At 34.8% G+C, this 26,168-nt stretch overlaps 1 protein-coding gene and 1 long non-coding RNA gene across 3 annotated transcripts in view; both read left to right on the plus strand.

The window, feature by feature from the left end:
• DNAJC1 (DnaJ heat shock protein family (Hsp40) member C1) overlaps window positions 1-26,168 on the plus strand; it is a 198,526-nt gene that overhangs the window by 28,000 nt on the left and 144,358 nt on the right. The window lies entirely within an intron of this gene.
• On the plus strand, window positions 2,729-10,781 carry LOC146399549 (uncharacterized). Its single transcript, XR_014818049.1, has 2 exons — window positions 2,729-5,212; window positions 6,108-10,781. It is a non-coding gene; the product is annotated as an uncharacterized LOC146399549 (long non-coding RNA).

Genomic DNA, 26,168 nt, shown 5'->3' on the forward strand with positions numbered 1-26,168 from the left:
TTCTATAGATAGGTTCATCTGTGCCATATTTTAGATCCCATGTATAAGTCATATGGTATATATATTTCTCTTTCTGACTTCCTGCACTTAGTATGAGAATCCCTAGTTCCATCCATGTTGCTACAAATGGCATGATTCTTTTCTATGGCTAAGTACTATTGCATTGTGTATTGTACCACATCTTCTTAATCCATTCAGCTGTCAGTGGATATTTAGATTGTTTCCATGTCTTGGCTGTTGTGAATTGTGCTGCAATGAACATAGGGATACAGGTATCTTTTTGAATGGAAGTTTTGTCCAGATGTATGCCCAGGAGTAGGATTGCTGGATCATGTAGTATTTCTATATTCAGTTTTCTGAGGAACCTCCATACTGTTTTCCATGGTGGTTGTACCTGTTTACATTCCCGACAGTGCTAGAGGGTTCTCTTTTCTCCACACCCTCTCCAGCATTTGCTGTTCATAGTCGTATTAATGATGGCCATTCTGAACTGTGTGAGGTGGTACCTCATTGTAGTTTTGATTTGCATTTTCTCTAGTAATTAGTGATGAGCATTTTTTCATATGCCTGTTGGCCATCCATATGTCTTCTTTGGAGAAATGTCTATTTAGGTCTTCTGCCCATTTTTCAATTGGTTGTTTTTTTGCTGTTGAATTGTTTGAGTTGTTTGTTTATTTTGGAGATTAAGCCCTTGTCAGTTGCATCATTTGCAACTATTTTCTCCCATTCCGTAGGTTGTCTTTTTGTTTTTTTACGGTTTCCTTTGCTGTACAAAACCTTGTAAGTTTGATCAGGTCCCATTGGTTTATTTTTGTTTTTATTTCTATTGCCTTGGGCGATATAAGAGCTAATTTCTAATGGAGTTTTTGGTGTTAAATTCTGTCTTTTCTCTGAGACAGTGCTATTCAAAGTGTGGTCTGTGGGCCCATTGGTTTGTGAATTGTTTGTGACTTGTTTGCACTGAGATAAACACAGAAATTGAGAGTAAGCATTTAGAAATTTTTAAAGCGATTTGACACATTTTATGCCTATTGAATTAAATAATAAAATTTGTAGTTATAGTTTCTATATCCTTATTTTAAAATTTCTTTACTCCATAATTCTTATATATTTTATGTTTAGAAGTCTCCTTGAAAGCAAAACAAAGATTAGGTCACACTCCGTATCAGTAAGCAACTACAACAGAGTGGAGCTCTTAATTTTATGCAGATGTGTATTAAATAAAGGAGATAAAAGGAAAGGGGGGAGATGGTGAGCCTAAATTGTAGTATCCAGGTCCTGAAAACATTTCTGAGAACATTTTCTTTTGTATTTGAAATCTGTTTACATCATGTATTTAGTCATGCTGTCTCATCTTCTGTCAATATGCTCCAGTTACTCTCTGCAGTTATAACCATCCAGCTTCCTCTAAAATTCTCAAGTTCTAAAGTTTGAGAATTTTTAGTGCTATACATCTGTGCCATTTGCTCTTTAGTTTTAATGATTAATTTCAGTAAATGTACTTTGAAAATAACATCAGACTCTCAGTTCACAATACTTCCCAAATGAGTTTTAGAGGAGTTTCTGATGTGAGCAGAAATCAGTTATGATAAGTTTGGGTTTTTTTAAAGTATAGCATATCTTATATTTCTCGAAGGAAAGAGCTTAAAAAATGACTGTTATGTTTATCTTACTACATACTAAGCTAGTAGTTCTTTTTTTTTTTTTAAGTTATTATTTCTTACTTAAAAGTTCACATTGTATTTTCCAGGTATCCTTTTCTTTTGATTGCTCATAGGCCTGAAATGTTTCTCTTAAGTTAGTCCTTATAAATATGTAGCAAAGAGAAGGACAAGATAGGACTCTTCAAAATGATTTTAGCTTCTAAAGGTGAAATCGATTGTTAAGATAAACAATTTAGGAGTTCCTGTCTGGCTCAGTGGAAACAAATGTAACTAGCATCCATGAGGACACAGGTTCAATCCCTGGCCTTGCTCAGTGGGTTAAAGAACCAGCATTGCCGGAGCTGTGGCGTAGGTCACAGACACACCTTGGATCTGATGTTGCTGTGGCTGGGGTGTAGGTCAGCAGATTCAACTGAACTCCAATTCAACCCCTAGCCTGGGAACCTCCATATGCCACAGGTGTGGCCCTAAAAAGGCAAAAAAAAAAAAAAAAAAAAAAAAAAAAGATAAATAATTTATTGTTTAACAAAAGTAAAAGATATACAAATAACTTATTTCACTCCTAGTTATTATTGAGTTTTGATGAGCCAAATCTGATTAAAGAAAAACAATCATTAGTGGTCATTTTTCCTAAATACCTCTAAACAACTTGTAAAATTAAAGGCATTATGCCACATCTATGTTTAGACATATATTATATATACTTCTGTGGCCAGAGTCATATCAGGATTAACTAAAATATTTATTCTAATTGGTATGGAATACAAGTTTAGAAGCTATATTAGAGACCTTTATCATGATATAAAATATATGTGGGAGGTTAAAAGTATAGAGAAAAATTAGGGTATCAGGAAAAAAAATCTCAAAATATTTAGGATAAGATTGCAAACTCTTAGGCTGCTAATTTTATCTTTTCTTCCTACCATACTAACTATCCCTGAGAAAATAGTTTTAGGAATATTTTGTGTGAAAGTAGCACAGCAGAAATCAAATCAATTCCATATTCTGTTGTAGTCCTTGTTTGAAAATACATCATTGGTCTGTCAACTTTAGATAGAGATGCTGGCTTAGGAAGGAGTCTGTCATGATTTACAAAGGAAAACATTCATTATGGAAGGGCAGGGACAAATATTTGAATAGGATTGCAAGTACTTTCTCTCCTCTTGATAAATTTCAAATCCTTTATTTAAAAATGTTTAGTAGTCTGTCTTGTAACTGAGAATTTCCTGTTTCTATTTGCTTTCTGGTTCTAGTGCTACTTCTGCGTTTTCCCCTTTTAAAAAAAATTTTTTTGTATTTTATACTTATAGGGAAATGTGCAATTTTTTGGTTGTTTTCTCCTAAGCTCCTTTAAACAACTTAGTATAAGAGGGAAAAGGGACTATTAATTTATTAGATAACTTAGCTTTCCAAATAATAAAATTTGGAGGGCCACAAAAAAGAGAATTTACCTAATTCATAGTGTTCATTCCATTTTTATTTCATAGTACAAAATTATTTATATAACTTTGAACTACATTATTTTTTACTTTGCAATAAATCTGCCCAATCAAGAAAAGTTAGAAATATCAAAATGCCAAGTAGCCAAAAAATGCTATATTAGATCAATGAGATTGTTAAAATTTTTCATGGTAACAATGATGACTTAAGAAATTAACTTAAATACCTAAAATATTTTTAGTTGTTATCCCAGCCTTGCAAATTATGTATAGGTTATAATGAGAAAACCAGGAACTGAGTAAATTGGAAACTCAGCAGAAAACATCATACTTTGGAATCTGAAAAAAGCAGGAAAATGCCAGTGCTATATGATCTGGGTTAAACATCAGCTTTTTATCCTGCATAATGCATAAGCTCCTGGACAGAAGATGAGATTGGGAGGAGAGGGGCATGATTCCATTGATGTTATATCTGAAGCTCAATATTAAGATATCCTGTAGTGAATTTTATAGAAAGCACTGGTTTTGTAATCACAGCATGTTGTACCACTATTTTATGTATTACTTACATGGAAAGCATACTGTCAAAGCTTTTTACCATTTAGAATTATCATGTTTATCAAAAGAACTCTAACAGAATTAGTAAGATGTAGATCTTATTATTTATAACTCTTGCACATACCTGAAAATGAAAAATGTATGTGAAATAAATTGGTTAAAGGATTGTTAAAGTTCTCTACATTCAGAGCCCAACCCTTTTGAAACACTTTTTGACCCAGTCACTGATAATTAGTTTTTCCACATGGAGTCTTGCATTTCTGAAAAAGAATCAGGAATCATTTGTGCTCAGTTTCTAAGCCAGCTTGGTAATTATGCGGAGCTAACCTAACCTATGATATCCATTTTGGAAATGCTGCTAAATATGTCCTGTTTCCCCCACCTTGGCCCTCTCCTCATGATTGTTAGGTTCTTAGGAATTAAAAGGAGAGTTCCAGGATTATTTCTAGGATTTTTTGACAATACAAATTCTGCAAGTCTTGGGACCTAGTGCCTTGGAGGTTTGCGTGCACACGGGGAATAGCACCTGCCTCGTTATTGTCACTTAGAATTCCTATAATAGCAACTGTAGTACACCAACAATTTTAAGATTTGCCCTGAACTTAAAGAGTTTCAAGTGTGGGGGGAATGTTTATTTTAAAAGCATGCTGGCTAAGAGCTTAGAGTTGGGTTGCTCTAATAATTACTAATTGTGTGATCTTGGGTAAGTAGCATAAAGACTCTAAATCTTAGCTGTCTCATTTGTGAGATAAGGAGCCCTTACCTTAGAAGATGGTTGTGAGGTTTCACTATTATGATGCATGTAGAACATACTGTTAATAAGTGTTATTACTTTATCTCAGTTGTGAGAATATACTTTTATTGAGCTCCTTCTGTATTCTTTTACATATGTATGCTTTTACTTTGAAGGAAGTGGTGACTTGTGGAGAAGAAAAGATACTGATAAATTTAGGTGGCAAATGGCTGAGTGAAAATTGTGGAAAAAATTCTAATGGAACTTTCATTTTTGGTGCAATGTAAAATTATTAAATGTGCATTTATAACTAAAGGAAGGTATTTACATAATGGGTCATTTTGGAAACTTGACACTAAGTTATTTCTCTTGTTTTAGAAGATTATTAATGATTTTAAGTTGTAGATTTTGAAATGCTGCATTTTGTAACCATTATAAGAACTTAGATCTATTGACATATTTTGTAACTTTAGGGTTTTGATCTGTGATCATTCAATGAACTATTGCCACCTTGCACAGCTTAAAAGAGTAGGCAGTAAATATGGTTTTTTTTTTTTTTTTGGTCTTTCTGCTATTTCTTGGTCTTGGGCCGCTCCCATGGCATATGGAGATTCCCAGGCTAGGGGTCCAATCGGAGCTGTAGCCACCGGCCTACACCAGAGCCACAGCAACGCGGGATCCGAGCCGCGTCTGCAACCTACACCACAGCTCACGGCAACGCCGGATCGTTAACCCACTGAGCAAGGGCAGGGATCGAACCCGCAACCTCATGGTTCCTAGTCGGATTCGTTAACCACTGCGCCACAACGGGAACTCCAGTAAATATGGTTTGTAATGTGGTGGAATGATCCTCTGAATTGAAACTATTCTTTTTTTTTTTTTTTTTTTTTTTTTTTTTTTTGTCTTTTGTTGTTGTTGTTGTTGCTATTTCTTGGGCCGCTCCCACGGCATATGGAGGTTCCCAGGCTAGGGGTCGAATCGGAGCTGTAGCCACCGGCCTATGCCAGAGCCACAGCAACGCGGGATCCGAGCCGCGTCTGCAACCTACACCACAGCTCACGGCAACGCCGGATCATTAACCCACTGAGCAAGGGCAGGGACCGAACCCACAACCTCATGGTTCCTAGTCGGATTCGTTAACCACTGCGCCACGATGGGAACTCCTGAATTGAAACTATTCTATTTGAAACTGAATAAAAAAGGAAAAAAATTAAATGCATTGCCCAGCTGGCCTAAAGTTAGCATTCCTTAGAGTGTCAAAACTTGCCTATCCCAGCCTGGTTGTTTGATAGAGAGGCAAAAACATCTCCCCTGAGAGTTTGTAACCAGGAGTGAGTCCTCATATAAATTGGTGGTTCTAAGTTAGATTACTTATGTAGGATGAAAACTCAGGTGGGGAATTTAATTTGAGGTAGTCTCTAATTGGCACAAGGGTCTCTTGTGCTAGTTATCCACCACTACTTTCTGGGTTATAGATGAATATGTATAGCTTATAGCTGCCAAGCTGGCAACTACTTTCACTAACGTCCCTTGAATGTTGGTATAGCCAAGCTAAGGTTTTGGCAATGGATTATAAACAGAAGTTATATGTGGCACGTCTCTGTCTTGCCTTAGGAAGGAATGTCTGTATACAAAGCCCTCCTTTCCCCCTGCTCCGCACCCCACCTATTTCCGTCTTGCGTGCTGAGAGTTGACAAAAGCTCGAGCTGGCAGAATTTGGACATAGAGATTGTAGTATGTGTTGAGCTGCCCCTTCAGCTATGCACGGCTTATTTCTAGACTATTACATGAGAAGGAAATAATCTATTTTATTTAAGTCACTATATTTTAGGATCTCTAGTGCCCTTTAAAGAATAAACAGATTTGCAAAAGACCATTAGTACCAGTATAAATTTTTAAAGATGGAAATAAGAACTTAGTGAATAAATTAAAAGAACCAGGGCCCAATGGAGAAATGGTTGATTCCAGGGCTGGGTCAGGAAAAAATAGAAGGTGAATCTAGAACACTGTGGTGCAGGAGAATAAGAAGGTGCTTAAAATATTATAAGGTTAGGAGAGTGCTCTGTAAATTTTTTTGTTGATTTTGGATTTTTTTGTTTTTTTGTCTTTTAGGGCCACATCTGTGGCATATGGAAGTTCCCATTCTAAGTGTCAAATTGGACCTGCAGCTGCAGGCCTACACCATAGCCACAGCAACACAGGATCCTTAACCAACTAAGGGCCAGGGATTGAACCCATATCCTCATGGATACTAGTTGGGTTTGTTACCATGAGCCATGATGGGAGCTCTGCTCAGTAATTTTTTTTAAAAAATGAACAAATGATACATGTAATGACATGGATAAACCTCAAAAACAAGCTCAACAAATGAAGCCAGATACACAGAAATGATATAAAATTTATGAAATTTCTAGAAAAGATTAAAGAGATAAAAGGTAAACCTATGTTTGGAGTTCTCTTGTGGCACATTGGATTAGGGATCTGATGTTGTCACTGTAGCAGCTCTGGTAGCTGCTGTGGCACACGTTTGATCATTGTCCCAGGAACTTCCACAAGCCACGGGCACGGCAAAAAAAAAAAAAGAATCTCTGTTTGCCTTGGGTTGGGAGTTGGAGTTGGGGTTGACTGCAGAGGGATTTGAGAAAATGTTTGGGATGACAGAGGTATTTTAAAACTGGATTGTGATGAAAGTTGCACATCTGGGTAAATTTATTTAAAAAGTCATCAGATTGAATACTTAAGATGTGTGAATTATCTGTAAATTTTTCAGTAGTGCTGTTTAAAATATTTGAGAGGTACTGTAAAAAAATGATGGAGTGGCAAAAGTAAATTAAACGTAGCAAAAGAAAAAAGCCAGTGGTAAAGTAGCAGCCTTTCATTATGGCTTCTATACATCAAATAGACTTAGGAGTAAAATTTGAGCCTTCTTCAATTTTGAGGAAAGTTTAAGAGGTGGCACATCTTGCTATTGATCACTATTCTTACACTGGTGATTAGAATAATTCACTATTCCTTCATTCAGCAGTGATTTATTGATGGTTTACTATGCGCCTGGCACTATTTTAGGAACACAGCGTTGGACAAAGCAGACAAAATTCCTGCTCTTATGGAGTTCACATTTTAGAGGAAGAGAATGACAATAAATTGGTGATTTCGCACACACACAGATAGTTAAAATGCTTTGGAGACATGTTGGGGGAGGGCTGTGATTCTGAGCAGGATAGTCAAGTGAGCCATAATTGAAAGGGGGACATTTGAACAAAGGTGATATTCCTCCTGGAGGAGGAAGGTTGTGAGCCATGAGAGGAGGGGAGTCCATTTCAGGCAGAGAGATTGACACATGTAAAGGTTCTGAGCAGGACTGTTCCTGTGTGTGTTCAAGAAACATCAAGGAGTTGTGAGTGTGGAAAAAGCCAGAGGGAAAATTGTTAGAGTTGAGATCAGAGAGATAATGAGAGATCAGATCCTGCTTACTTTATAGGCCTTTTAAAGGACTTGGAGATTTTAATGTGATTGTAAAACCTTTGGCTTTTGGGGGAAAAAAAAGTGTGGTAAAATATATAAAACAAAAAATTTGCTATTTTAACCTTTTTTATTTTTACTTTTCATGGCCACACTTGCAGCATATGGAAGTTCCCAGACTAGAGGTCAAATTGGAGCTACAGCTGCTGGCCTACACCACAGCCACAGCAATGCTGGATCCCCAACCCACTGAGCAAGGGCAGGGATAGTACCCACATCCTCATGGATACTAGTCAGATTAGTTTCCACTGAGCTATGGTGGGAACTCCCCATTTTAACCATTTTTAAGTGTGCAATTCAGTGGCATTAAGTACATTCACAGTGTTGTAGAACCCTAACCACCATCTGTTTCCAAAGTTTTTCATCACCCCTAAACTGAAACTCTGAATATATTAGGCAGTAACTTCCCATACTCCCTCCCCCAGAGCTGGTAGCCTCTAATCTGTTTTTTGTCTCTCTGAATTTGCCTATTCCAGCTACTTCATATAAGTGGAATCATACAGTATTTGCCCTTTGTAGCTGGCTTATTTCACTTATCATAGAGTTTTCAAGGTTCATCCATTCTGTAGCATATATCAGAACTTCTTGCTCAGTAATTTTCCAGTATTTTACATTCATCTGTTGATGAACTTTGGTTATTTCCACCTTTTGGCTATTGTGAATAATGCTGCCAGCGACACTGGTTTACACATATCTGTTTGAGTCTTTGTATTTAGTTTTTTAGGGTATATACTGAGAAGTGGAATTGTTGATCATGCTGTAATATGATGCTTAACTAATTGAAGATCTGTCATACATACCGTTTTCCATAGTGGTTGTACTGTTTTACTCTCTCACCATCGATGTATAAGGGTTCCAATTTCTCCACATCCTCATCTACACTTACTGTATTTCATTTTTTAAAAATAGCCATCCTCGTAGTTCTGAAGTGGTATCTATTATAGTTTTGATTTACATTTCTCTAATTATTGCTAATGTTGAGCATCTTTTCAGATACTTTTGGCCATTTGTATATCTTCCCTGGAGAAATCTTTTCAAGACATTTACCCATTTTTTTAACATGATTATTTTGTCTTTTAATAGTTGAGTTGCAAGAGTTATGTATTCTGGATATTTACCTGTTATCAGGTATATGATTTGCAGATAGTTTCCCTCTTCTGTTGCTTTTTCACTCTTTTGATAATGTCTGTTCATTGACGTCATTTGTTTTCTATAGCTTATGTTTTTTTATTCCTTGATTTCTCCATTACTGCCTGGCTTTGTATTTGGTTGATTTGTGTGTGTGTGTGTGTGTGTTGCACCATTTTTATTCTCTTCTTTAAAAAAATTTTTAGTTATTTCTTAGTGGTTACTTAGGTTGTTAAAACTAGCTTGTTGTTAAGTTTAAGACATTAATTGCAGTCACTAAGGACTTGGACTTCCTATCTGAGTGAAAGGGAAAGCTGTTGGAGGTTTTTGACTGGATCTGTTTTTTGTTTCAGTCTGGCTGTTGTGCTGAAAACATACTGTTGAAGGAAGGGGCCTGGCAAGGGCTGACGTCAGGAGCTGTGTTAGAAGTTTTTGTAATGATCCAAGCAAAAAAAGGGATGGTTGTTTTGGACTCTAGTGGTACTGGTGAAGGTGTGAGTGTTCAGATTCTGAGTATAACTTAATAATAGAACCGTCAGGATTTGCTAATGAATTGGATGTGGACTGTGAGAGAAAGAGGGGTCAAGGGAGACACCAGAATTTTTTGGAGAGTGGATTTCTGTTTGGAGATAGAATTTCATTTGGGGATAGAATTCCAAATTTTAAGAGATCTACATAAAATGGATTTTTCGTCAATTTTTTTAAAAGTGTATTCCACATGCAGGAGAAACTAAAACATCTCAAGGATATATACATTTATATGTTGACTTTCTGTTTTGTTTGTTATTAAACTGTCAGGATATATATTGAAGTTGATTCCTTATACCTTCCATGTATACTGTTTGCAAAACCATGCTTTATTGAGAATAATGATCATTAAATACTGCAAGATTGAAAAGTGACAAAGGAAGAAAGGAAGGAAAGGAGGGAGTAAGGGAGGGAAAGTAAAAAAAGAATTCAGTTATATTTATAGCATCCTTACCAAATGAGCAAAGCATGTTAATGACTTCTTGAAAAAAACTTTAGCAAAGTCATTATCCAAAAAAAATTTTTTGCTGCTGAATCTGATATTTAAATACAATCAGAAAAACCTCATCCCTTCCATTTACATGAATGTTCGGAAAAAGCAAATCTACAGAGATAGGCGTAGAGATCTTTTTGAGGTACTGGAAATATTCTAAAACTGGATGATGATAACCTTGCACAGCTCTTTGCATTTACTAAAAAACCATTGTGTACTTCAGACAGATTGCTTTTATGATTTATGCTCTAAGTAAGCAGTTTAAAAATATAAATGAATCAAAAAGAAAATTAAACCCTCATTCCTTGATCATTCTGATTCATATTTTGATACTTAAGGGGAATATTTTTGTTAAACTTTTTAAATCCAATTATAGTTTTAATTTCATTCCCTACTTATGTATTTTATGTATTTAAAATAGTGTATGTTTTATACAGTGGTGTTCTCAATTAAATGTGTCCAATAATAAGCTAAATCCCTGGTAAAAACAAATGTTAAGTAGCATATCGTGTATGAAAATGAATATTAACATCAAAGCCCAGCAAAGCAATACATAAATGGAAAAAAGCATGTGTTAATTATAAGTTCTTTTTTTATTACAAGGAATTATAAGTTCTTTTTTTAATATAAGGAATATGTTTTGGTTAATGGTGATATAAAGTGGAAGATTTCTACATGTATACATATATGAAAGTAAATTCATTTAAAAAGAAAAAGATCTAGGAGTTCCCTTGTGGTGCAGTGGGCTAAGGATCCAGTATTGTCACTGCTGTGGCTTGGGTTGCTGCTGTGGCACAAGTTCAATCTCTGGCCTAGGAACTTCTATATGGCCTTAGCACAGCCAAAAAAAAAAAATCTAGAGGGATGTATATGCACCAAACTGATAACCATAATTACTTCTACTGAGGGATTGGGGTTTGCCAGGGAGGATAGTTAAGGGGGATGTTTTACTCTATGTTACTTAAATTTGTGTGTGTGTGTTTATTCATGCATTACTTGTATAGCTAATAGATAGCAAAAGTACAAAGACTTAACTAAAAACGAGGAGTTCCTGTTGTGGCACAGTGGAAATGATTCTGACTAGTATTCATGAGGATGCAGGTTCGATCCCTGTCCTCACTCAGTGGGTTAAGGATGCGTCATTGCTTTGAGATGTAGAATAGACTGCAGATGCGGCTTGGATCTGGTGTCAGTATGGCTGTGGTGTAGGCCGGCAGCTACAGCTCCAATTCGACCCCTCACCTGGGAACTTCCATATGCCATGGGTGCAGCTTTAAAAAAAAAAAAAAAAAAGCAACAACTACAAAGAAAAAAAAGATCAGAGCCTAAATGAAGGCAGTGAGAATAGAGAAGGTAAAAATGTGAAAAATATTTGGTTGCCAAGTTGATATAGTACAAAATCATTGCAGAGATCAACAGAGAATAGATAAGTAAATTATACTGAATTAACTAAATGGAACTATGAACATTACTTGAACATAAACATTATAAAAATTTTTAAATTTATGAAACAAAATAAAAAATTGATAGGTGTACTGACTAAAAGGAAAGAATATACACTGTAGTATGTACAGTTTCGTTTACAACAGTAAAAACAAGTAGGAAAATGAAGAAAAAGAAATAAAGATGACAATGAGAGAATTTAAAGTTAAATGAATGGAAGAGCACTTATTACCCTGTATTTTCTTTAAAGAATTTCTGAATAATCAAAAGTAGTTGGAAAGAAACTTTCCTAAAATGAGGGGTTGAAAAATGTACATGGTTAAAATTATTGTAAAGAATGCTAGAACAAATAAGGATTGTTTGAAAGAAAAGTGTGTACCCACTTTTATACACATCTTTGAGCAGCACACTTGAAATACATACCACAGCTGCTGGGCCTATACCACAGCCACAGCAATGCCAGATCCTTAACCCACTGAGTAAGGCCAGTGATTAAACCCACAACCCCATGGTTCCTAGTCGGATTCGTTTCCACTGCACCACGATGGGAACTCCACCTCTAGTGTCCTCTTTATTATTCAGTTTACTGGCATTCGAACCCATGGTTAACTAATTAATGTTTTTGTCTAATTAAGCATAATTATTTTTATTATGAATTTTATCATGGATTTGTTTATATTTCCTATGTTAGCATGGATATAGAACATAACATATGGGAAAACATCAGTAAAAAACCTGGAAAAAGATTCTTCTGGGCCTAGCAGAGAGCTTTACATCCTCTGGAAGAATCACTGCCTAGAGTGGGAGTGGGGTTGCCCAGACCAGACATGGCAGCAGGACCCCAGAACCAGCCTGATCTGAGCTGTGGACGGAAGCCCTTAGAGCAGCTTGGAGTGGACTGGTGGGCAGAAATGTATTCTTTCTGTAACCATGGCAGACACCTAGCTGGCTGGGTGCTTCTGCAGGCTTGCCTCCCTCCCATCCCTGACCCTGCACTTAATAAGCATAGCTAGGATGGTGATGTCAGAAAGAAAAAGTTTTTCCTAAAATTTGGTATCTAAAAAACTGTAAAAAAACCCAAATGTTGTTTAAAAAAATCTAACATGATGCAAAAATACATAAAGAAGCGGTATTCTCATACTTGGTCTCTCATTCCTGTTTATAAAAAGTGACTGGATTCATAAATTTGGATGAAATTTATGTATCTCTATTATTTCCTCATTTGCCTACAAAAACCTTGTATTGTGAGATTTGCCCCTTAAGTTATATGTCATCCCCTAAATAGTAAGACTTAGAATTTTTCTATCCTAAACCATCTGTAGATTTAAAATTTTCTGTATTGTGGTAAATAATTTAAAATTGAGGAAAACGAATTTCAGATTAATTGGTCATCACTTGCTTCTGCAGTGTTAGATTAAATAATCTTATATCAGTGATTTTCAACCGGAGGATTTTCAACCCTCTGATCCTCCCTCTCCCAGACATTTGGCAATGTCTAGAGACATTTCTGGTTATATAACCGGGACGGCGGGGCGGGGTGGGGGAGTCATGTTAATGGCATCTGGTGGTAGAAGCCAGGGATGCAGCTAAACATCCTGCAATATACTGAACAGCATTGCCATCCCCTCACCCCTGGTAAAGAATTGTCTGGTCCAATATGGCAGTAGTGCCAAGATGGAGAAAACCTGCCTTATATGAAAGTGAGGACTACCCAGACAGACTACTTACTTCATATCTCATCCCTACCACTCACTGTGAGACTGTGAGTGGTTATTTAACTTCTCTGTGCCTCAGTTTCCTTATCTATATAATATTAATAGTACCTATTTTATAGGGTTGTTGAGAGACTGTTTAATACATGTGAAACATCTAGAATAGTATCTGGCACACACTGAGAATTCAAATGTTGGCTACTATTATTAATTTATCATGGTAGTTCATTCCTACAAAATTTTCAGTTTCTCTATGATTTGTAAACATGTGTCTTAGTAAAAAATGTAAATGCAATCAAAAGAATAAAATCAGAGTATTCTGAAATTTTCACATTACAAATATATAAAACAGAATGGTCCATTAATATCTACTTTAGCAATTTTGGTTAGTTTCTAAACACAGTTTTGAGACTTACTAAGTTAACCACATTCCTACATACTATTTCACACACAAACAATTTTTTAAAATATTTTAAAATTATGTCATGAGTGATGCATCTCACCGAGCAGCATTCTTTGAACTGAGGCATTATTTCATTGGTCTTTTCCCCTAGGTTCTGTAGCTGTAGTTTCGTTTTGGGGATATTTTGCTATCACCACATCCTGAGAGTACAGTGAGAGTGTTCAGTTTATTAAAATTGAGATTATTTTTAGAAGTAATAGAAAATCCTATTTTAATCACATCATTTTTTTCTTTTAGTAACTGTTGTAATGCACTATAAAATCCATTAATATTAATGCTTTGTGTTTATCACTGCTGTCCCTATTGGTGAAGCAATTTATGAACTGTATTTACATTACGTATATCACTAAACTACATAATGATTTAATTCAAAGTAGCTTTATATTCTTTGCAAATATAAAAATATCCAGAAAAGTTTCAGATTTACAAGTAATTACTATTTTCTAGAAACAGATGGCAAATCTATAGTCTCCATAATTACTAAGATAATAAGTGGTACAGGAGAAAAACAAGCTCATTTCTTATACCAAAAAAAAAAAAAGAAAAGTGTGTGTAAATGGTATAGAGTGCATACATTTTTTTCTCCTTTTTTTTTTTTCTTTCAAAGTTCAGTTTTAGTTTTTTACCACTTGATGGCAGTGATGGAGCTAGAGCTACCCCAAGAAGGTTAGGGCAGGAACTCATCATGAATAACAAAAGGGTAGATACAAAAGAAATCTCTGACATTTTAATATTATTCACATTTCTAGGTGATAATACTTATATTGCAAGTGACAGTAATAGGGGGAAAAGCCTCTAGATGGAGCTTCAGTACTTTCTAAGGGAGAATATTTGCTCTATATTTGCAGATAAACACTTTATATTGTTGTACATAATGCATTGAATGCAGAATGAATTTTTTTAAAAAATAATACTTAAGGATGAATATATGTCAGTTGTAATTAGGGAATCTGATTCATGAAGTCCACCAATAATTTGAAAAAATAGCGACTTAAGTATCCTAAATTTCTATTTCATTGTTAGTATTTGTTGAAAAAAGTATGTTAAAATTGTTAGTCAAACATTCCTAACTAGTATTAGAATGAGCCTGCGTATCTAACAAGTTAGTAAGTCATTTTATTAATAAGAAATCATGTACTTAAAATCAGTATTGCACTTAATTAAGCAAGACCATCTATGTTGTTAATTGTTACGCTTATTATCACTCAACATTTCAGTTCTTAAGAGAATGTATTTTTCCAATTCAATTCCCTAATTTTTTAAAAAATTAAATCAATTTAAATTAACCCAAATTTAGTAATTTTTTGTAAAATATTATTTTAAAGAATACACGTTTTAAGTAATAAATATTCTTACTCTCATCAGATATTATTTTCTTTTGTAGTCAAATAAAAGAGTCCATTATTACTATATGTAAAAGTGTGGTGGTCATTTTCAGTAGGGGAAAAATGGGGATGTTGATGTTCTCAGTACACTGTTGATGTATCTACTTCTTACAGAATACCTAGAAAACAGGAAACAAAAATAGTAAGTTTTCTTACCACTCTGATCATATGCTTGGATTAATTTTGACATCTTACAAATCTTTTCAGTAAGTATGTGCTATTGGTTTACAATTGGTATTTTTAGCACTCAAAATATTACCAGGAAACCATGAGTAATATTTGGTTTGATATTTATGTGAGGTAATTGCTTTTTGTTGAAAGAGAATGTATAACTGGAAAATCATATGAGAAGCATGAAAAATGATTTACAGTGGTTTTATTTCAGTTTCTTAAAATTCTTATTCTCTATTGAGACAAGAGGCTCAATAAAAGAGAGTAATTGCCAATAACTCTTTATAATTATATTGAATGATAGTGTTAGCAATAGTTGCTTTCCTTTTTAGCTAAGCAAATAGTGTCTAAATTAATTTCGGATTGTGTGTATATAGTCAGCTAAATGTGCAACATAGTTTGCTTGTTAATAACCTCTGTAGTAACAAAGGCCTGCATTGCCTTGTTTCTGATCTTATTAAGTTTGGGGACTGTAGTAAGAAAGAAACACATTTCAAAAGCATCTGTAATTTTTCAAACATCTCCATTTGTTATTAATACCTCCTAAACTGATGTAATTGCATTAAATTAGATTTCAATTGTGTATTGAAATAAAATTGAAAAGATGTGGTCTGTTTATCAGAGATAGGAAAACTCAAAAATCAAAAACTGTTATGCTACTGCAAATAGGTATAAATGGTAACCTTGTAATAGTAGTTACTAATGAAATAAATCATTTAAAGTAGTGAAAGTTAAGATTCAATCTAAATTTTGACTTGAATCTCTCCTGACAAAGGGAAACTGAAACATTCTCCATTTCTCTGAAGCCCTTGCTTGCTCTGTGAAGAAAGTGGTTACATGTGTATCAAGTTAATTTTACATGTCCAACCTTTTCTAAAAGGAAACAGAGTAAAGCATGCAGTTGTTATTTGCTACAGTCAAAGAAGACTTAAAACTATCTTTAATTCGGTGGAGGAAAAATTCCTCTCTTTTACATAGGTTGCTGAGTTGCATTTTCTCCTTTTAAACCAGTATGTTGGTATTATGTAGTATCATCTATAGTATTTAAAGTCTACTTAGATTGCTTTTTTATCTTGCATTCCTATCAACCAACACTTACTGTTATATTTAGGGTATTATACTCACTTTCAGTATTAGTCCTATAAACATCTTTAACGGTAACATTGATAAGGCAAAAATAAATTAAGTAGAAAAGGACCAACTTTTCATTTCTTTTGGTAAACTAGTTTTTAAAAAATAAATTTTCTTGAAATGTAGTCTACTTAACAGGTTTTATTAAACTGTATGACAAAAGTATAATCACAAGGAAATTTGTAGGAGTTGTTATAGTGTCTAATAAAAATCTTTTGATTCGTCAGAGCATTCTATTAATACACCAAAAAAAGCACTGACACAGCTCCTGCCATTTATACAGACTTTGAACGATGTAGATTGTTTGTCAGTTCTTAAAATGTATCTGGACAACTCTATAATGTTTTGTATGTATTCTAATACTATTTGTCTTTTTACTCTTGTGTTGAAGTTTTGATTTACATTGTTATTGAATAGCTTTCAGTACTATCTAAAATATGGTCATAAAGCAGCTAGAAAAACAGTTTGGCTCTCTAGTTCTTTTTGTTTCAGTAAAAATTTTATTCATTTTCATATATTTTAGCATTAAAGAATTCTTATTTTATTTTACTTTTGAAAGTAAAATATATATATAATAAAATAATCTAAGTTTCACTTTATCTTACATCATCAGGCTATCTAAATAGCTATTGAAATACTTCCCAAAGCTTGCTTTCTTTTGAAAAAAAGAATTTTTTTAATGAAGTTGTACTACACAAATGATGTCTTGGGGTTGATCTCACCCTGGATCTCCTTTCCCTAAAATTTTCATTATAAAACAGAAAAAATATATGATTACTTCTCTAATAACACTGTAACTTTTTAAACTAAAAAACAAAATATGTCAATGAAAAATCCTTCTGAATCTAGTCTTCTCTGTGGTAATTAACACTAAATGAAAGGCCATATTAATTAATATAGGCATAATTTTATAGTACAAGCATCATTTTACTGTACTTATAAATTTTATGTTAATATTCTTTTAATTAAAGTAGCCGTGATTTATGAAACAAATTTATTTGCATCCAAATATAAGTTTGATGGCTTACAAAAATTGTACTTGGATATCTATCTCCAAATTAATACGTAAAAAAAAATTTAGCCAATAACCAAAAACGAAACTTCAGTATGAATTAGTAGCTTATTAATGAAGGTTAACTAAATAATGAAATCTGTGTGAGGCAAAGAGTGTATAAAGTGTGTAGAGTGGATTATATACTATATGAATATACTTAAAATATGTACATCTGTAATAAATATTTTATGATACCTTGAGGAAGATGAATTAATTAGTTATTAATAAGAAATAATAGTGTAAACATAAAGAATTGTGTAGAAAAATTTTCAACTTTCTAGTCATCTGTTCTATAAATGCCAGCTAGATAGTATTTTGTTTTAATATTTTGATAAGATCTTAAATAAACCTGTGTTGACTTAGTGCTCTTGTTAACATATTAATTGAACTATAGCATAAAAGTAATAAATAATAGCTAAGTAAACTTAAGTAACTGAAGATGACCTGCAAAAAGGAAACTTTATTAGGTACAGTGGTAGATGTGTGTTAAGCTGTTGTATTATGAAAATACATGTATAGGAATTAATCCAATATTTTAGGTTTTTTTAACCTACATTTTAAACTCATTCCAGACCTGATACACTGACTAGTTTAACAAAGTGTTGAAATTTAAATATTTAACTTGTGTTTAAGTATTCATCTTAGATTTTATGATATTTGATTTGATAATAAATTTTCATTTTTTAAAAAATCCTTTCATTTCCTTTTGCTTTTGTTACTCAGTTTATTGAGAATGTAGCTTTGCTATAAAATGAATTTCAAAGTTCACTTCGAATGTCACCTATTCTAGGCTAAAAGTGTGTCTTTTAAAATTTTTCATAGACTTGTAATAATGTTTGTTAAGAATATTTTGTCAATTTTGAAAATATATGAAATTAAGAAAAGGAGTAATGTTTTATATGTTGGATGGATATTATGTGTATGTAAAGAAACTAATGAAATAACCTTTAGGGTATTTCTAAAGTTTTTTTTCTTACAGGCTAGCATAAGTTCTGCATTTAAAAATAGGTACATTTTATCTTAATGGGTATGTTTTGATGTGATGAAAAGCCTTCCTTTAAACCCTTTTATACTAAAAAACCTTAATATGTCAGAGTTTATCTCTAAATTAAGAATACTTAAGTAATTAATCAGTTATACTCATTTAAATACTTCATAAATAATACATAAAATGGTGTTATTCTAGAATAATAAGAATTTAAACACAAAGTGAAACTTAAATTGCACAAGCTTGCTTGATGTGCTTTTTTACATTTAAAGTAGTCATAACTGCTTAAAGACTTAAGAGTAGAGGATCATTCCTCTTTCTGTCTTGAATTCCTGACTTCTTAGTCATGGGCATTTTTCTCTACGTATACTAGTTCTTCTTTCTGATTCATTCTATACAAATGATCATTACAAAAATATACGATTGTCAAGGTTTTGAAAGAGAGTGTTTTGTTATCAGTGTAAGTTCTAATTTGTTTTTTAAATGCTAATTTGTTTTGACATAAAAAATTTTTTATCAAATTGTCTTTACTAGAGTCCCCTGCAAAATCCTGTAGGCTTATAGAACTGTATTTGTTACAATTAGCAAAGTAAGCCTAAATTATTCAGATAAAGAACTAGAAGTATATTATCATCATTCATAGTTTTGTTAGCTTATCAAATTATTTTCCAGATAATTGTGATTTTAATCAATAATAATATCTAAAAGTTTATTTTGTTTTAATTTTAATTTCACGTTTTAATATAGGTCTATTCTGGGTTGGAGTGGAACTATTGAAGACTAGTTTGATTTCTCAGATATTTCTCATGTTGTGATTCAAAGAATGGGATATAACAAAAGTATTAGTACTAATCAATCTGTATTTCCTTACCAACTTGTAGTCTTTAATGTTTAAATCTATAATTATAAACATTTGAAAATCTGCATATTTACTATGTTTAAGGAATGTCAGAAACCATTGCACAAAGTCACTTTAGGAATAAAGTAAACGACAAAATATTGAATCTAAGAAGCACTTAGATGTAATATCGTAATAGTGTCCAAATCAGCACTGATGGAATCAGTATGGAAAATTTCTAATTCCAGGCAGATTGTGTTTGGTGACCTGTAGTGTACATTAGGAATCAAAGGTCAAAAGAAGTTTAGGACAAATTAATAGCATCTCTTCTTTAAAATACTTGCTCTTTATCTCAGCCTCATTCTCCACTTCCTCCCAATTGGAGACTTTCTAGGAAAGCAGTTTTACTAAAAACACATTAAATTAATTCAGAGGAGTAGCTCAAAGAAATTATATCTGTCTTAGTGAGAGGTGAGATGCCACCAGTTATACTGTAGGCAGTACATTTTTAAACCTTTTACTCACCTTGAATAGTTGAAACATTTAAAATTTGAGTATAATATATTTGAATTTTCCTTTTCTATCTTTTCTGTGTACTGCTTAAAAACAAAACAAAAAGTAAAATTCCAGAAGGAAAAGTGAAATAAGCCTAGCTAGCTTAACAATGAAGTTTCAAAAATTTTCCTTCATTTTACCCATGTACGAAAACCGGGAATAAACTATTGAAATAATTTCTGCATTAATTTGAGTATAGGGGTTTTTTTTTCCTTCTACTTTTAACTGATTTAATAAGAGATTTTAAATCATTTCCACATTCACAAGCATTATGTCCTATTGTGTTTTGAAGAACTCATGTTTCAAGAAGTGATTGCTTTCTAGCTCCTCTGTAGCCTTCCAAGAGATTGTACTGTCATACTAATACATTATTTATAAATAAACACATTTTGGTAATGCATGCTCAAAACAGTTTGGTAACCATTCCATTATAATCATCTTTGTAAGACCAGATATACTGACTCACCCATTGTTCATTACAATAGACTCTTTTCTTACCTTGTTCTCCTTTCAGTGGAACTAACATTATTACATTCTTTAATCTTGTAGACATTTCTAACATCTAGATGTGTTTGCCTTGCTCTCCAGGTCACATCAAACTCCTAGGCGGACTCTCCTCTGTCTGCATGCCACCCAGGCACTTCCTCCTTGGCTTTCACGATCATTTTCTGCTTCAACTATTGCCGTAATCTCCCCCACTCATTCAGGCCGTGTACTAATATTTTGAAAGATGAAATAGAATTTTGCTTTTAATAAGCTATATTAATAAGCCTTCTTTCTTTTGTGATCTCTGCAAACGTAGGCTTGTAAATTATTACAAATATTTTAACAAAAATTTTGGTCACAAGTCAAGCATGACAAATATGCTAAAGCAAAATATTTTTTCAGAGATGAGAACTGTCAGTAACTTCCTAGAGTATAATGATCACGAAATAATCTATAAGCAGCTATTGCATAATAAAAAACCCATAGTTGAGAAACTTGAGTCTTCTAAAATTCTTGCCTTCGGGAGCTGCTGAAAGGTATAGAAAAGATCCATAGTATCAAAGTATATACTCTGGTGTAGATTTCCTTTTATTAATTGTTGGTGGTGTTCTTCTTAGAAATTAGACCTACCCTGTAAAAAGGAAGAGAAATTATTCCAAATCTTCTCCCTGGTTACAGTCCTAAAACTAACCACAGAGCGAAAGGGAAGAATAAATCAGGCCTTTATCATTTCCTACAGTTTTATCTTTAGAAGGCTACAAATGAGGTTTCTTTCCATTTTTGTTGTTTATTCAAGGTAACGAAAGGGAGATCCTAGGGAATGAAACTGGTTGACAGGTAGTTTTGGGTTAATTTCCATGTATTTTGGTTTTTTCTTTTGGAAGAGATGTTGCTTAAATGTTTAGGTTGATTTTCTCTTGGATTTATTGCTATTTCTGTAAGGAGTGCATTTGAAGAGTCAAATCTACCAAAGTAGTTTGAGAGAGACAGTTTTCTGAAGTGAGGTTTTTATTGAAATGCACACTCAGGAGTTCCCAGTGTGGCTTAGCAGTTAACGAACCTGACCAGCATCCGTAAGGATGCAGGTTCATCCCTGACCTTGCTCAGTGGGTTAAGGATCCGGCATTGCTGTGAGCTGTAGTGTAGTTTGCAGACGTGGCTCAGATCCTGTGTTGCTGTGGCTGTGGTATAGGCCGGCAACTACAGCTCCAGTTCGACCCCTAGTCTGGGAATCTCCACATGCTGCAGGTACGGCCCTAAAAAGACAACAACAACAAAAAAAGAAAAGAAAAAGAAATGCACATTCATACCTTCAGAAAAATGTAAAAATCATAAGAATATAGTTAAATGAACTTTCACAACTGAATCCATCTGTGTAATTACCAAAGCTGAGAAAGAGAATGTTACCAGCCCTTCTAAATCCTCTGTTGTGCTCCTTCCTTATCACTCTCCCCCACAAGGACAACCAATATCCTGCCTTCTGACACCATAAATTAGTTTTACCTTTAAAAAATTTTATATTCACATAATCATATAGTAAATGCTCTGGTTGCTTGACTCCTTTTGCTCAACATTATGCTCATGAAATTCACTCATGCTGTGTAGACTAGAAGTTCACTCGCGTTCACTGTTGTCTGTGTATTCCATTACATGAATGTATCCCAATGTGTTTATCCATCCTACTGTTGATGGACATTTAGATTGGTTCAGTTTGAGGCTGTTACGAACAGTGCTTCTGTGAACACTCTTGTACTTGCCTTCGGATGAGCATATCTTTGCATTTCTGTTGGTTACCTACCCGGAATGAATTTGCTGGATCATAGGGTATGTGTGTAAATGATCTTTAGCAGATACTGCCAGACAGTTTTCAAGTGGTTGTACTAGTTTATACTCCCTCTAGCAGTGCAGTGATGTTATAGTTGCTCCATATCCTGTCAGCACTTGGTTATTAATTTCTTTTTTATAAAGAGAAAATCTTTTACAAATCTTCACTTTACAAAGATAAATTATCTTTTTATTTTGGCCATTTTGTTAGGTATGTAGTGGTATCTCACTGGGGCTTTACTTTTCCCCAATGATTAATGCAATCGAATATGTTCTTGTTTTTTGGCCATTTGGATATAAAATACACAAATTGTAAAGTATTATCTATTTCTGTGTAAAGTATTATCTATTTCTAATATGGTTACATAGAAAGAAAAGTGGGGAATTTGAATTTACTGATCATTTCATCAGTGATTATCTACATAATTTTTCTTTTTCTTTTTTCTTTTTTGGTCTTTTTAGGGCTGCACCACCCACAACATATGGAAGTTCCCAGTCTAGGGGTTGAATTGGAGCTGCAGCTGTTGGCCCACAACCACAGCCACAGCAACACCGGATCCAAGCCACATTGGTGACCTATGCCACAGTTTGTGGCAACGCTGGATCCTTAATCCATTGAGTAAGGCCAGGGATTGAACCCACATCCTCATGGATACTAGTTGGGTTTGTAACCTGCTGAGCCACAATGGGAACTACCTATAATGTTTATTTTTCATGCATCACTTCTCAGTTATTACTTAACAGTTATTTTGCATAAAATTGGAAATATGAAGAAACAGTAATGTAGGAGAAAGGGTTAAGTTTAGAAATAGCCACTGTAGGAGTTCCCATCGTGGCGCAGTGGTTAACGAATCCGACTAGGAACCATGAGGTTGCGGGTTCGATCCCAGCCCTTGCTCAGTGGGTTAACGATCCGGCGTTGCCGTGAGCTGTGGTGTAGGTTGCAGACGCGGCTCGGATCCCACGTTGCTGTGGCTTTGGCGTAGGCCAGTGGCTACAGCTCCGATTTGACCCCTAGCCTGGGAACCTCCATATGCCGCAGGAGCGGCCCAAAGAAATAGCAAAAAGACAAAAAAAAAAAAAAAGAAATAGCCACTGTATACTTAAGAGCCTCTGTTAAAGAACAGCTAGGCAGAGAGTTACTAGTTTTGTCTCCCTGTGCCTGCACGTCCTCTTTTTCTCTTAGTGTGACCTTCCTACTCCCTCTGATGAAGAGTTCAAGCCTAAAAGAACTCTCTTACCATCAGCTTGCATCCTCATTCGTGTTAATTCAAAGAATCCCTCTCTCAGCTTTTATCAGCAATGTTTGTATATCGTCAGGATTTATAACATTTACAGTCAGATGCTTTCACCTTCCCACAGTCAAGCTACAGACTTAACTCCCACATCTATCCCCTCCTTCCTACTGTAGATGTCCCCTCTCTGAAGGCCAATTTTTATCTCATAATTTGGATTCTATCCCACCTGCTCTAGAAACATACTGTCAATAATCCTTTGTATCACCCATGTTTAAATTCTTCTATCAACTAGATCCTTTTCATTGGTATTAAAAAGAAAAAAAAAGACTTAGGATGGAGCATGATAATGTATATATGTATGTGTGATTGGGTCACCTTGCTGTACAGTAGAAAATCGGCAGAATTCTGTGAACCAGCTAGAATGGAAAAAATAAAATAAAAATCATTAAAATAAAAAAAAGAAAAATTTTCTTAATCCCACATCTCCTGTTAGCAGTCAAATTTCTTGAAAATCTGTCCTCATTTCCTCACTTCCCACTCATTCTTTTGTTGTTGTTGTTGTTGTTGTTGTCTTTTTGCCTTTTCTAGGGCTGCTCCTGCGGCATATGGAGGTTCCCAGGCTAGGGGTCTAATTGGAGCTATAGCTGCCAGCCTACACCACAGGCGCAGCAACTCAGGATCCAAGCCGTATCTGCAACCTACACCACAGTTCATGGCAACGCCGGATCCTAAACCCACTGAGCAAGCCCAGGGATCGAACCCGCAACCTCATGGTTCCTAGTGGGATTCGTTAACCACTGAGCCATGACTGAAACTCCCCCCACTCATTCTTTACTCTGCTCTAGTTTGGTGTCTCTACCCATTACTCCACCAAGATAACTCTTCCCAAGGTTCCTGGTGATCTTCAAAATAGCAAATCCAGTCAATACATTTCAGTGCTCATTTTACCTAACAATAGCAGTACTGATATTGCTGACCATTCTTTTATTTTCAAAGTAGAACTATACTCTTCTGATTTTCTACTTGCCTTTGGTTCTGTGTCATTATTTACATTCTTCAATCTCATTTAGGCCTTCATATCTTACCACCCCATACTTTTTCTTTAAGCAGTCTTATTTGTGCCTGGAGTTTGATTTTTCTTCATGTACCAGTCGGTAGCTTCTAAATGTATATATCTAGTACAAACTATTTCTTTGAGCTTCAAACCTGTGTATTCAGATGCTTAATTGATGATAGTTGCACTTGATAATTTCAAAGGCACCTCCTGCAGGGCAAACTCATAGTCTTCTCTTCTAATCTTACTCTTCCCGTGTTCTCCTGTTTCTACCAACGGTTCCAGAATCTTACTTGTGCAAGTCTAACACCACGAGCTACCTGTCATTTATACTCTTCCTCCAATCTAAATTATCAACAGTTCTCTTAATAACCTTTCTTTCTTTCCTTCTTTCTTTCTTTCTTTCCTTCCTTCCTTCCTTCTTCCTTCCTTCCTTCCTTTCTTCCTTCCTTCCTTCCTTTCTTCCTTCCTTCCTTCCTTTCTTCCTTCCTTTCTTTCTTTCTTTCTTCCTTCCTTTCCTTCCTTCCTTCCTTCCTTCCTTCCTTTCTTTCTTTCTTTCTTTCTTTCTTTCTTTCTTTCTTTCTTTCTTTCTTTCCTTCCTTCCTTCCTTCCTTCCTTCCTTCCTTTCTTTCTTTCTTTCTTTCTTTCTTTCTTTCTTTCTTTCTTTCTTTCTTTCTTAAGGCTGCACCCGTGGCATATGGAGGTTCCCAGACTGTGGGTCTAATCGGAGCTACAGCTGTCAGCCTACACCACAGCCACAGCAACTCCAGATCCTTAGCCCACTGAGCAAGGCCAGGGATTGAACCCATAACCTTATGGTTCCCGGTTGGATTTGTTTCCACTGCACCATGACAGGAACTCCCAATAACATTTTTTAAAAACCCAAAGATTATCTAAGATAAACTCATTGCTGCTCCCCTACAATATGTAATTCTGTGGAATTCTGTCTTCCCTTTTCTCTTATCCTAGGCTCACCCATTATTTCTTACTTGAACTGTACTATGATTGCTGTGGTCAGAAAGTCACCATGATCAGGAAACTATCATGATCACTTAGCAACAGCTACCACTCTACTATACCTGCCCCACTCAAAGGATTACCCAACACCCATGAAGCTAGGAGTTGAAACTAGGACTTCTAATACTGTCACAGAAAAACCTGTGGCTTTGTTTATCAGCAGAAGTGGTCTTTGCCATGTTTTGCATTCTGTGTTAGAGTGCATCTAACTTCTTTACTATAGGAAGATGCTCTAGAAATTCATTGTTGAATATAGTAGCCGCTAACCACATGTGGTGATTTGAATTTAAATGAATTAAATTAAATAAAACTTAAAGTCAGTTCTTTAGCCATGCTTCCCACATCTCAGGTGCTCAGTAGCCATATGTAGCTAGTGGCTACCATGTGGATAGTGCAGATCTAGAGCATTTCCATCATTGTGCAAAGTTCTTTTTAAACATTGCTGGACTAGAAGGAAGGTAGACTGAATATCTGCTTTATGTACCAAGGAGCCATGATACCTGAAGCAACGTATAGTTTGAACAGAGTCCCCTAGGAGGTCCAAGAGTAAGTTGCTTGGACTAGGATCATGGGAGTGTTTGGATGGAAACACGGAGGAAAGAAAATAATTGAGGCTTACCATTAGATTTTTGGCTTTGGCTACTGAGTAGATAGGAATGTCATTTACCTAGAAGGAAAAACTGAAAAAAGAAGAAAATCTAGGGGATCTGTATTATTTATACTTTCTAGTGGGAACTTTAAAAA

The sequence above is a fragment of the Sus scrofa genome, chromosome 10 (genome assembly GCF_054392235.1).
Source record: "Sus scrofa isolate SSC_HxYL_T2T_F1_AM1 chromosome 10, Sscrofa_HxYL_maternal_Yorkshire_Landrace_v2.0, whole genome shotgun sequence".
In the NCBI taxonomy this organism is placed as follows: Eukaryota; Metazoa; Chordata; class Mammalia; order Artiodactyla; family Suidae; genus Sus; species Sus scrofa.